Below are 13509 nucleotides of genomic sequence, written 5' to 3' on the forward strand. Positions count from 1 at the left end.
TTTAAAAAAAAAATTTTTTTTGAGATGGAGTTTCGCCCTTGTTGCTCAGGCTGGAGTGCAATGGCGCTATCTCAGCTTACCACAACCTCCACCTCCCAGGTTCAAGTGATTCTCCTGCCTCAGCCTCCCAGAGGGAGTACCTGGTACCAGAGTACCTGGAATCACAGGCATGCACCACCACGCCTGGCTAATTTTGTATTTTTTTGTAGAAATGAGGTTTCTCCATGTTGGTCAGGCTGGTCTCAAACTCCTGACCTCAAGTGATCCATCTGCCTCAGCCTCCCAAAGTGCTGGGATTACAGGCATGAGCCACTGTGCCCAGCCCTATCTCTCTCTCTCTCTCTCTCTCTCATCTATCTTCAGCTTTCATGCCTGCTGATGTATGGACTACTCAGAAGGTTCACTGGAACATACAATTTGAACTACAATCTACAAAAATCTGTCCGATTGCCACGCCTGCCCAATCCAACTGAAGGTGTTATAGAGACTAGAGAAAAACTAGTTTATAGACTACTCTAGATATTGACCTTAGTTTTTCCTTTGTTTCCATAGAAATGCTTCTTACTAACAGACATCTTACTTACAAACATTTTACTTACAAACATCTGTTTGCCTGCATCATATATAGAGACTTGGCTTTGAGATCCCATCTGCAATGCTACCTCCTGGAATGGGGCACAACTGTTTAACTGAACCAACTTATAAGAGACTGATTCAACAAGATATCAGCTGCGTGGTCTAATGTATGCTTTTCCCCCTTCCCCTTTGCCAATCTCTTATTTCACAACCTCTGACCCAAATCTCTTCATAGCTACCAACCCCACTTTAATATGTGAAACTTTCTAAACACAAAGTTTCAAATGGGGGACTAAAGAAAACCAAAAATGTTTTGCACCAAAATATACTTCTTGAACATATTTTGAGATGGTTATTCAGAGGGCATGCAGACAGGAATAGCCCTGAAAAGCTGCCTTTTGTGGAGATTTGCATCTATAGAGAAAAAACCACATTAGTGAAATAATAAATCCAGGCTTTCTCTCCGGTCCTCCCCCTTACCCAGATCTAGAAAAGATTAACTCAGCCACAGGATACCATTTATTCTTTCTGAGAGTTGCTACTTGGGAGGTTTCATCTATGTAATAAGATTGCCTTTGCCCCACACTTTTGTTTCTCTCTCCTTCCCATTACCTGTCTTGGCATGCTCTAAACTCCTAACCTCATGGCATTAAAGCATCACCCAGCTAGCCCTTTCTTTGAGATTTTACATTTTTTATGACTCCCGTGCACATGTGTGTGCATTAATAAATTTTGTTTGGCTTTTCTTCTATTAATCTGCCTTTTGCTAGTTGATTTTCAGTGAACCTGTAGGGGGTAAGCAAAGGGGAAGTATTCCCTTGGCCCCTGTAGCAATCACACTTTTCTTAGCAGACAACTGCATGAGCACCCTTAGAGATATCAAAACATGATCATAAATGCACCAGTAAGAGGGGAAAATAAAGTCATTTTGCCATTGGCATTTGCAAATCAAAAATGTTATTAAAGACAATAAATTTTTTTCATGATAGCCTATATATTTTCAACAGTAATCCTTTGTTTTTAAGGAGATGACTTTGTTTTGATTTTGTATTTTATCATTTTATTGTTGTTTTATGTTGTTGTTACTGTTTGTATTATTGCTTTTGAAGATTCTGAATCCTGTATTAATTATTTGGGTAGAATTTATCATCAAAAGTTAATTGCTCTTATTGGAAATGCACTGTTGTGTTTTGCTCTGGGAAGGAATGCTTTAGTAAGGCTCAGGAAATTTTTGAAGACAGTTTACTTTCAGCCACTCAGAATGTGTTGTCATGTTTGTGACTTCCTCTGACAGAATTAAAACCTTTATACAGATAAAAGAAATAGAAATATGCCTCTCTTCTTGAATAATTTGCATTTTAATTAACAAATAATTGTTTTCTGATTATAAAAATAATGCAACTTAATTTGTTACAGAAACTGAAAAACAGAGAACAACACACACATACAAAGTAAAAATCCTCTAAAATAGTACTGCCCAGAAAGAACTGCTGTTAATATTTTGGTATACATCTGGTGAGTGTCAAACACAATTATTTAGAACACTAATATTCTGTTATTACACACTTCTTAGTGGTTACAAGTAATTTAAAAATATAAATGGGTCAACTTTCTTTAAGCAGTTTCTATTTTGTGCATTATCTTATTTTAGTTTATTTTTTCAGACTTACCCAAGAATGGACTTGTTTTAGCTTTTATGAATACTTTCATATAAAATATGAATGTTTACAGCTTTTAAGGTCTAACTTTTCTTAGAATACATTCTTAGAAGTGCAAATGTTGGGTCAAAGCGTACATGGATGTTTTTATTCTTTGATACATGTTGAGTAACTATGTTACAGAAAATGTGTAACATTTTGCACACTCACTTGCAATATTTAAGAAAGCACATTTTCTAATACGTTCCATAATCCTGAGTATTGTTGTTAAAAAAAGAGTGAGAGAGAAAGAGAAACTTGCAGTTACATAGACAAATAATGAAATTATTAGGATGGGCAGAATTTTCATAAGTTTATTTGGGAAATGCATTTTTCTTTTAGTCCTTTGCCCCTTTTCTGTTGTGTTTAATGTTTTCTTACTGTTTGATTTTCTTTTTTTAGCTATTAAGAGTAGTAACTCTTGTGTACCGTTGGTGGGAATGCAGATTTCCAATAGCCATTATGAAAAACATTGTGGAGGTTTCTAGAGAAATGAAAAACAGAACTACCATATGACCTAGTAGTCCCTCTTGTAGGCGTGTACCCAAACAAAATGAAATCACCACCTCATAAAGATATCTGACTACCATGTTGATTGCAACATTATTGGCAATAGCTAAAATATAAACACAACCTAAATGTATATCAGTAGACGAATGGATGAAGAAACAATGGTATGTATATATGATGGAATATTATTCAACTCTAAAAAGAATGAGATTTTGCCATTTGCCATAATGTGATGAACCTGAAGGACATTATGCTAAGTGAAATAGGCCAGACTGAGGGACAAATATTACATGATGTCACTCATCTGTGGAATCTAAACAATGAAAATTCAAATATACAGAGAAAGAGAACAAAACAGTGATTACTATGGGTGGGGAAGAAACGGGGAGATGTAGGTCAAGAGGACACAAAGTAGCAGATATTTAGGATGAGCACACCTAGAGATCTAATATGCAGCATGACTGTAGTTCATAAAATTGTACTGTATTTGGAATTTATGCTAAATGAATAGATTTTAGCTGCTCTTGCCATAAAAACAAAAATAGGTAATGTTTTGATGATGAATATATTAATGAAACAAATTAACATATTCATCATCGCACATAGTTACCTATTTTCTTCCTGTGTATCCCATAGCATCATGTTATATATCTTAAATATATTAATACAATTGATTTTTAAAGAAAGAATAGTTACTGTCATATATATTACAAATACAGTTTCCACTTTAACTTTATTTTTGTTTTATTTGCCTATTGCCTATATGCAGCTTATATTTTTTCTTTTCTTTTTTTTTTTTTTTTTTTTGACACAGAGTTTCACTCCATCACCCAGGCTAGAGTGCAATGTCCTGATCTCGGCTCACTGCAATCTCTGCCTCCCAGGTTCAAGCGATTCTCCTGCCTTGGACTCCCGAGTAGCTGGGACTACAGGCATGTGCCACCATGCCTGGCTAATTTTTTTGTGTTTTTAGTAGAGAAGGGGTTTCACCACATCAGTCAGGCTGGTCTTGAATTCCTGACCTCAAGTGATCTGCCTGCCTTGGCCTCCCAAAGTGTTGGGATTAGAGGCGTGAGCCACTGTGCCAGGCCTATTTTTTCTTTAACATGATGCATCCATTTTTTCTTTATTATTTCTTCTTTGCCTTTGAGTTTGAATATTTTCGTTTTACCTGAGGCCAGAGTTTTCTCTTGGAAATTCTGGGCCTGAGTCAATAAAGAGGGTAGCATGTTTGGCTTGTGAAAGTAGATGAGTAGAGACACTGCATTGACCTTTCATGTTTCATAACCTGACTCCAAAGGGGCTATGTTGCGTCTCCAGACTTTGACAGAGTGTTAAAAAAAAAAGTCAGTGTCTCATAGTTTTTCATTAAGCTATTTTAATAGTTCTTAATGTTTTTGCCAAGAATTTCATGCCAAATCTCAAAAATGTAGGATAATCATGTGTTGGAGAGAATGTATACTTTGCAGTCAGATAAACACACCTGAGCTGGAATTCCAGTTATTCTACTTACTAGTTGGTGATCCTGGGTAATTCATGGAAATTTGCAGTCACAGTTCCTTTCTCTGAGAAAGGGGATTGATAATACTTGCTTCATCAGGTAATCATGATATATTAGCATGCATTTTTCTTCTTCCTTTCTCTTTTCTTTCTTTCCTTCCTCTTCTCTGCCTTCCCTCTTGCCCCACCTTCTCTCTGTATTTCTGTTGCATTAGTAAATGAGTGACTAATACTTGAGTCTTAGAGGTTTCTATCTGAAATTCTTTTCAGTGCATCCAAGATTATATTTCTCTGATTTTTCAGAACTAACGTATTACCTTTCTGTTATACTCATTGAAGTAAATAAGTTGGCATTTTATTTATGTCATTTTGGTTTATTCATACTCCAAAGATCTTTGTTTATCTGCAAATGTGAGACTTTTTTGAGCATTCACTCTTCACATAAGTTATAAAAACATTAAATACAGAACCCATCAGTATCCTGGAGAGATTCTGCTTAGATATTGTCTTTTGTCCAGGTCAATTATTATTTTTCTGGAACTAAGTAAGCAGAGAGTATTAGAGACTCTTTCCGGGGTGTTTCCTCAATTCATAAATGATTTTAAACTGCTTTCTTGCCCTACAGTGAGGGTCCCCGAGCAGCCATATTTGCACTGTGTGATTCCTTCCCTCCTGGCCATTGCCAATTGGACCAGAATGGGTTGATCAGATGGTATCTTCTGGAATGAATGAACTGCAACTAAGGATTTTTAACTTTCTTTACTTTGGTCTTTCAAATGGAGGCAAAGTAAACCTAGGGTTGGGAAGTAGCCATCATGCTTATTCATATAGCCTGAGAAACAGTAGGATGGGACCACTAGGAGATGAAACATGCTAAAATAAGAGGCTCAGTCTTCTGGAGGCTTCTGAGGCCTCAATTCTGGTTTCTTTTGGAGGCCAGATTACATTTCTGCATTTGGAGTTCATGAGCTATCCCTTCATCATTGTGATACATTCTCATTTTTCTTAATGTAGCTTTAATTAGCTTCCCTCACATACAGTTGAAGAGACCTTTACTTTTTTCTTTTAGCTCAAATATGTAATATTTGGTAAGCCTTTATCTGTCTCCTATTAGCTCTCCATATTTTATTTCTAGAAAATACTCCCAAATGGAACTTTTCTTTCTCCCATTTGCCACAAACCACTCTTTCCGTTTACAATGATTCTATAAAACAAAACAGAGCCATTTGTACACAAGAAAGAATATATCCAATTTGGGTTTGACTCCCAAGAACATTAATCTGAATATTAATCTTTTGATTAATTAATGTTTAAAATTAATCTTTTGACATTCTATTTAAATATAGTTGAATAAAACTATTTTTGTATCTGCTTTTAAAAAAGAGCATAGGAAGGAAGGCAAAATCTTGGAGCTTGATTATATTTGGTTCTGCTTGTACAGTTTCCTGTTCATGTTTTCTAAGCCCATTTTGCACACCTGTGCTTTTCATAACCATAGAAACTATACTTTGATTTACATTGTCTGATGCTTGCCAAGTACCGGCTCTGTTCTCTGAGAATTGTCAGTCCTATTTTGAAGCATCCTATAACTTTGCTGCTGTGATCACAGTTTTTTAGATTGATGGACTCTTGACTCAAACTGGATGTATTTGGATTCTCTCTCAGAGGGATTTAATGTAAGATAGGGATGTTTGTTAGTTGGAGTTGGGTGTTAAAGCTGAAAGGTCATATCAAACTGGGGTTCTGTACCCAGGGCAGCTGTGATCCACTAGCATCTTGGAGCTAGGAATGCCTGTATTCATAGAAAGACTATTTTAAAAGACTCTACATAGAGAAGCTGAGATGAGCTATGCTGTATGATAAAGAATTTTTCTGGTTTTTGTCTCAGCTTCCCTATGCAGAGCTTCTAAAGCTCTTGGAATTTCCCGAGTGATAGAGGTGTTCGGTCCTTTGGTTCACACCTGAGTTTATGCTAATGAAATGACTCAAGATCAGTCCTCCAATCACTTCAGATGGGGGTTGGGTACCAGAAAGACCAACAACATGATTAAAAGGTGACTACTTTGAGGCAGTCTGACCTCTGGGGAGGGGAGAAAGGCTGGAGATTGAGTTGAATCACACGGTCAATAATTTAATCAATCATGCCTACGTACTGAAACCCCAATTAAAACTCTGGACACCAAGGCTTAGGAGAGGTTCCTGACAAATGAACACATCAATGTGCTGGGAGGTTGACCTGTTCTGTCTGAGGGACGAGAACATGAACGTTCTGTGTTGGGGGCCCTCCCAGGCCTTGCCCTATGTGTCTCTTCATTTGGCTGGTCCTTATCTGTTATCCTTTATAATAATAAAATTTTAATCATAAGTAGAGCACTTTCCTAAGATCTGTGACTTGGTCTAGAAAATTATCAAACCTGAGGGGTTTGTGAGAATCCCCAAATTTGTAGTCAGTCAAAGTGCAGGTGGCCTGGGGAACCCTGATGTTCAGCTGGAGTCTCAAGTGAGAGTAGTCTTGTGGAGGACTGAGCCCTTACCTTGTGGGGTCTTTGCTAACTTCTGGTAGTTAGTGCCAGAATAAAAACTGCAGCATACCAGTTGGTACCATATAAACTATAATATAGGTCTAGAGAATCCGAAAGAGAAATTTCAAGTTCTAATGTTCCCACTTCAGTGTAGAAATTAACTTCACAATAAAACTCTTCAAATAAATGTTTTTGAGGAAAACATGATTTTCCTACTCTACTATCTTATAAAGCTTCAATCATGGCAATAAGAGTTTACAGGTCTCTAATTTTTCTCCAAATCATATTTTGACCTTAAAGTGTTAGTGGTTGTTTGTCCAAGCCCAAATTAATCACACTGTTAGAACATGAGGGCAGGAATGGACCCACAGGATCATCTGGCTAATTCCTTATGTTTTCACAAATGAGAAATCTAAGGAATAGAGAAGTGAGACACCTGGCATAGGATCATATTAATAATTACTGGTAAAATCTGGATTCAAATTATCTTTCTTATTTTCTAATTCACCAAATGTAATTTCACTTTCAGCACCATCTGTTTACTAAAGCTTTAGTTATTTTTTTCAGTGTTATAAATGAAAGTGAACTTTGCTGTCATAAATTTTTTATAGAAAAGGATGTGGCTGTGAGTTGACACTGAATCTCACCAGAGAAGCTGCTTCCCATGTGAGGCTGCCTCACCAGTGTCTGCCTTTGAGGCCTGGTGTTCAAGTAAAATCTTAACTGCTTTCAATAAATGAATTCTTAATACAAATTGAACTCACTTCTTTTCCATGACTTTACTTTTTTGGTTGACTTTATTTCTTGGTGAATCTTTGCAAACATTCATTTTCCGTGAGTGAAAATATCTATTTTGCTCTTTTTTTCTGCTGTCTGTGGATATCCTGAAGGAGGAGTTTTTTTTTTTTTTTTTTTGGTATAAGGCACTGAGGTATACTTTACATACAGTAAAATTCACTCTTTTAGATGTATGGCTCATTGAGTTTTGACACACATATACAGTTTTGTAATGTCACATCAATCAAGTTATAGAATAGTTCCATTACCCATAAAAGTTCCCTTGTGTCCTTTGTAGTGTATACTACCCTCCTACCCCAATTTTCAGATTAAAAAAAAAAAACAGAGACTTTATTCCAAAATTATCAAAGGAATGTCTAAGGACATAGTTCAGAACTCAAGAAATATCTAGGATGTTCATTATTATTTCTATTTTTAATTTCTTTAATAACTTTAAACACATTCAGTTGATAAACTCAAATAGTTGTATCATGCCTAATCTTTAGGTTGTGAAGTTTTCCCTTTTTTTGGTACGCTGTCTCCTCCTCATGGTGATTCATTTCCCTGTGTGATTTGCAGTTTTCTATTGTGAGCTCATCTTTTCCCTGTTGTTTCTATTGTGTTGCCAGTGTCTGAGTCACCAGTGATCTGAAAGCACCCTTTGAAAGTGATATTATTTACTTCTGTCAGTGCTCTAGATGTTTCAGCAGTTTCAGATCAGTTTTTTTATGTTAATTTCTTGGCTTAAAATTTCTGCCCCATGAAGGAAGTGTAACTTTGATTCTACATCTCCATGTAGGGCAAGCATGGGTTTCTAAATTGCTTTCAGAAAAATTGCTTTCTGTTTTCCCATCCTGAAGACAAGTTTCCTTGACACTTTGCCTCCATGAGGACTGAGTCTTTCTAGTTTCTCTTTCATGAATTGGCTGCTTGGATCTAGTTTCCGGCTCTCTGCAGGAGTCCTGGTTCTAACATCACTTTCCCCACCCTGAGCCCAATTCAGCCAAGGTACTAACATTCAAGCTCTCATCCTCTAGATCCTACATTTGGGTCCAATATCACTCTGCACTGTCAGAGCATCGGATAAAGCTAACACTTTTAAGCCATGTCTAGAACCTTTGTCTTAGTAGTTGATAATGGGAAGTTGGTCCATATCGGCTCATTCTAACATGTATTTAGACGTGTCCTTGATAATTTTTCTTCAGGGAATCTTATTTTCTAAATAGTTTTTGCCAATTTTTAAAACACTTTACTGTTTCTTTCATATATATTTGATTGCCAATATAAAATAATCTGCTGTTTTTTTTTTACCTGTTTTTAACTTGTCTCTGTGGATTGGAATACAATTCTGGCTGGTTAGTTATCAGTTATAGACAGTTTTAATTTCTTCACATTTTCATTTAGATTAGAAGGGGTTAGGTCTAATATTGGGCTCCTTCATTTTATCTTGCATTTTAGAAATTGCAGAGTATCTATTTGCCAGACATTCTTTTCTGATCTTTGCTTTTATTTGTTGCTTTGCCTCCTGCCTGCCTATGCAGGCAGTGAAATGTATTAATTTTAGACTATTATTACTGCAGTGAAATGTATTCCTCAAAGATTAGTGCTGAAGTTCATTTGTGTATTGTCATTACTTAATCTTCAGCATGGTCTGTGTGCTCTCTGATTTAGAGCAGTCCACATTCTATTGTTACATCTTACGTGATGCTTGCAAATGCTTTTATGCTTTCATTATATTAGAGATTGCAGACTTTTAAAAAATCTACCTCTTAGTGTTCCCATAAGATTGTCCCACTGTAGAATGGAATTCACTTTTTTGTTTAATTTTAGCTGTCAGTCAAGAACCAGGCAATTGACACATTACTGAAAGAGAATTAGAACAACCTGCCTAGAGTTAAAGTCCCTTAGTTAACGGGTAAGTCACCAACACACAGTTTTTTAATAGGCAGAATTGCAAGTCACACTGCAGACCATTTATATTTCTCTCCTGTATTGTATCCATATTTCACGTAAAATATGAAGCTAAGTTGGCAGAGATTTGTGTATCCACACTGAAGGTCCACGTTTGGCAAAAGACTATATTGATGGCATGCATGGTTTAATTGATGCCGTGGAATAGCCCTTTATAGTTGGTAGTCTTATTCTAGGGCTGTTTTTTCTCTTTACACAAGGTGGGACCATGCTTTCCAAATAAAACTCAGGATTCACTGACTTATCGAATTGTAGTTTTGAGAACCACGCTCAAACATTGTCAAAAAATTCTAGGGAGTATACCTTTTAAAATGATCTGTTGTGTTCTTTTCACTTTCCATTCTCTTTTGGTGCATGCTGCTGCTACTGTTTGTTGTTAAATGGTTGCTGGTTTCACTTCTAATGCTAGTTGTTCACCAGATGGGTGCAGGTGTGAGTTAACAAAGGTAAAAGCTAGGTCATTTGAGAAAAATATGACTTTTCTGAAAACTAAATTATAGAGAAACTACCAGGTATAAAACAGAGATAAACTATACATTATAAAACTCATTTTAATAAAAACATATTATGATAAAAAGATAATTAATTCCAGTCTGTTTGATTCTAGAGTCTATTTTCTTAATTATATTGTTAAGCAACAAAGTGGGGAAGGAAGCAAACTTAAGCTGAACTTTCTTAGCCTCAGTTTCATTTTCTATGAAATAAGGATAGTAATACCTCATTGATTGCTATGGGGATTAAATTAGATAATGTATGTAAAATGCAAAAGACAATCTATAAATGTTTACTTTTCTCCTGCCATCCATCTAGCCCAAACTTGCACTAGAGGTGATTAGGTAGTTAGATTTCAAATAACTGAGTTGTGATGTCTGCAAAATCAAAATTAAGCAGACTGAATTTCCAGATGTGTCCAAATGTCAATGAAGTCAATATTTAAGCAGAAATCTATTGGACTGCGCTGTAACTCCATAAGCCTTGAATAATTGAGAATTGACCATAAACTGAGAATCGTATTATGTTCTGCATTATGACCTTGCATTAACAGAGACTGAACAATTGAAGGTTTGGAGGTAAGTGAAAGAGCCAGATACCTGTAATATTTCAGGAGGAAATGCAACAATTTAACAAGCAACACAAGTACTGGTATTAATTGAGAAAGGTCTCATTGATCTCTCTGGAAAATTTCTCCCTTCAAATGCCACTTGTCACTAGAGTGTGGATTCTCTAATGTATTTAGTGATCACTCAATTATGTCCAGTACTTGCTCTCCATCCTGGTCTTACAGACTCTTCTACATTTTCAATTGTTTCAGGCTCTAGCCACATCTTAGTTATGTGCAACAATAGGCATTGTGGAATTGCTGCAAATCAAATTTCCCAGGTAATACCAAGTCTCATTTAACTTTCATATCCATCCATCACCAAACATTTTATTAGAGAACCAAAAATGGTGGAGTAGGGGAGCTGAGTGAATTTCTGAGTCTGCTGGAGTTGATAACTGTAAGTGTCATGGTCCCAGTATTACTAGCCATGGATAGAGATATTTTAAAAATCATCCCTGTAACCCTAGGTACTGATTATCTATTGCTACATAGCAAGTCACCTTGAAACATATGGCTTAGAATAACAATTTATTATTATATCTCACAGTTCTGTGGCTTAACTGGTCTCAGCTTGGCATCTCTCTTGTAATTGAAGTCAAATAGAGGCTAGTGCTACATTCGTCTAAAGGTTCAATTGAGTTGGAATGTCGCACGACTGGCAGTTGATGATGACTATTTCCTACGGGCTCTGCTGGGGCTACATGTCTGAATACCTACCCATAACTTTTTCATGTGGCTGAGACCTTTCATATGGCAACAGTCCTCAGAGACAGCATCCCAAGAGTGATCCTTTTAAGAGGTTCAGGTAGAAATTGCAAGGTGTTTTTACAATCTGCTCTCAGAGGTTGGAGTGTCACTTCTGTCATATTCTACTGGTTCAATGAGCCACTAAAGCCAAGCCCAGAGTAAGGTAATAAGACTCCACTTCTTGATGAGGAAATGTGAAAGTCATATTGCAGAACAACATATTGGATAGGAGATAATATGGCGATCATCTTTGGAAGACACAATCGGCCACATCCAGTTTTTCTGTTCCAGATGCCAACAGAACTCACCTGTATCCAGAATACTCCTGGGCTCTGGCTAGTTTAAATTCTGCATTTATTGGTCAACTCAGAATAATTTATAATTAGTAAGATGTATAGAAGAAATCAGAAAGTATCAATTTTCATAACATATCATGATTCTTTCACAAATCAGACATTCTTGCATTCTTATTCTTGGTGCCAGTGTTTTGCTCACTATGACATTGACAGTTCTGTATTCGTGTGTACTTTGGCCACTGAAATCCTGTTGTCCTCTTCACCTCTGCTTTGACCTTTTTGTGTTTCAAATGCTTGACTTGCTCTTGATCCCTGGTACCCAAGACTTTCATCACCTCTGCTTTCAAAGTTTAGCCTCCAGGCCTTTGAACTACCTCTAATAATTGTTAGTTTAGGTTCCGTAGCTGCTGCCTTTACCTCTTGACTTACAGATAATTGATGTGAATGCAGAGGAAACCTGAAGGTTCGGCTTTCCCATCTTGACCCCACTTCTACCCAGTCCTTTTTAGGTTTTAATTGTATTAACTTGGTCCCATTGGTGTCTCCTTCCCATCAGGATGGAGGTGTATTTATGCCTAAAATCTGAATTTTTCCCCTTCACAGTGAAAAGCAAAGATTCCCTGCCACACGCCTTTTGCGTAAGAGCCGTAAGACTTAGTGTTTGCAGTCTTTGACATCTCCTGTATTATTAGGCTATTATTCTCTCTAAAGGCTATTTCTGTACTTTAATTCAGGAGGTATATTTGCTCTAGTCTCAGTCATTTAGTATGTTTTTGCAGGGATTCAGCAAAAGCCTCTTTTATTCATTTAACATATTGAAGGAAATACTTTTAAAAAGGAGATAGGGGAATACCCAAGAGCTTGAATAAGTGTTTTAATGGACTGAAAATAACTGATACAAATGGAACATAATTGGATTAAATGATAAGAATCTTTAACCTGTATCGACCCCTCATGGGTCTCTAATTTTGGCAAGTGATGATAGCTAAAAAGCATTAGTAATTGGTAACTGGAGACTAGACTATTTTTCCTAGCAATTGAAAATTGTATAGAACATATCTTTTCCAATTTTGGAAAACTGGAAACATTTCAAGTTGTTGGGTAACAGTTTTCTTGACCTTATTTCAACTCCTAAATTCAATTTGAAAGTTTTTTATTGATCATTTATCATGTCTTAGGCCACTGTAGGTGTGTGTGACTATGCAGGTAAGGGACATCATTAATAGATCAACAGTCCTTGCCCTCAATGATTTTCAGCTTAGTAGAAGAGATAACACACTCACCCAAACAGCCAGCATGCAATCCCTATGTGATGTTTGTGATTGAGAAGTGTATTTTTTGTTGTGTACTCTTTGATTTGTGCCCTGAAAAATAAGCTGTAATGTGCCAGGGGGTACTGGGGAGTTAAAAGGGCATTCTAAGCGGAAAATCCAGCTGGGATAAAAGTAATAAAGGCAGGTCCACACAGCTTTTTTAGGGAAATAATGATTAGATGAGTTTTTTTTTTTTTTTTTGATTTATTTCCCGTGGATTTATTTTACTTTAGAACACCATTACCCAAAGCAGAACTCCTGAAATGCTAGTCCTACAACATAATCTTTGAAAAATGGATTTCATTTTCAGATGCTTGGGAAATATTGCATTCCCTGTGCTCCTGTTGCACATCAATTCTCAACTCACAATAAAGGCTCTGAGAAGGCCTGCATTATAAAACTGTGCAGACAGGGTCTCCCCAAGTTGTCACACATGAGATCCTGGACTCCGCTTAGTGGTTTTTGTTTTTTTCTTTTTTCTTTTTTTTTTTTTTTTTT

The 13509-nt window shown here is 36.5% G+C and overlaps 1 long non-coding RNA gene across 1 annotated transcript in view; it reads right to left on the reverse strand.

The window, feature by feature from the left end:
* LOC108543067 (uncharacterized) overlaps nucleotides 1-11255 on the reverse strand; it is a 14548-nt gene extending 3293 nt beyond the window's left edge. Inside the window, exons 1-6 of the long non-coding RNA XR_001889446.1 lie at nucleotides 11201-11255; nucleotides 9857-10042; nucleotides 9349-9445; nucleotides 7570-7689; nucleotides 896-990; nucleotides 600-665 (exon numbers count right to left, since the gene is read on the reverse strand). This is a non-coding gene — a long non-coding RNA (uncharacterized LOC108543067). The remainder of the gene's footprint in view (nucleotides 1-599; nucleotides 666-895; nucleotides 991-7569; nucleotides 7690-9348; nucleotides 9446-9856; nucleotides 10043-11200) is intronic.
* Between the last annotated feature and the right edge of the window lie 2254 nt (nucleotides 11256-13509).

This window comes from Rhinopithecus bieti, unplaced genomic scaffold (genome assembly GCF_001698545.2).
Source record: "Rhinopithecus bieti isolate Rb0 unplaced genomic scaffold, ASM169854v2 scaffold_23460, whole genome shotgun sequence".
In the NCBI taxonomy this organism is placed as follows: domain Eukaryota; kingdom Metazoa; phylum Chordata; class Mammalia; order Primates; family Cercopithecidae; genus Rhinopithecus; species Rhinopithecus bieti.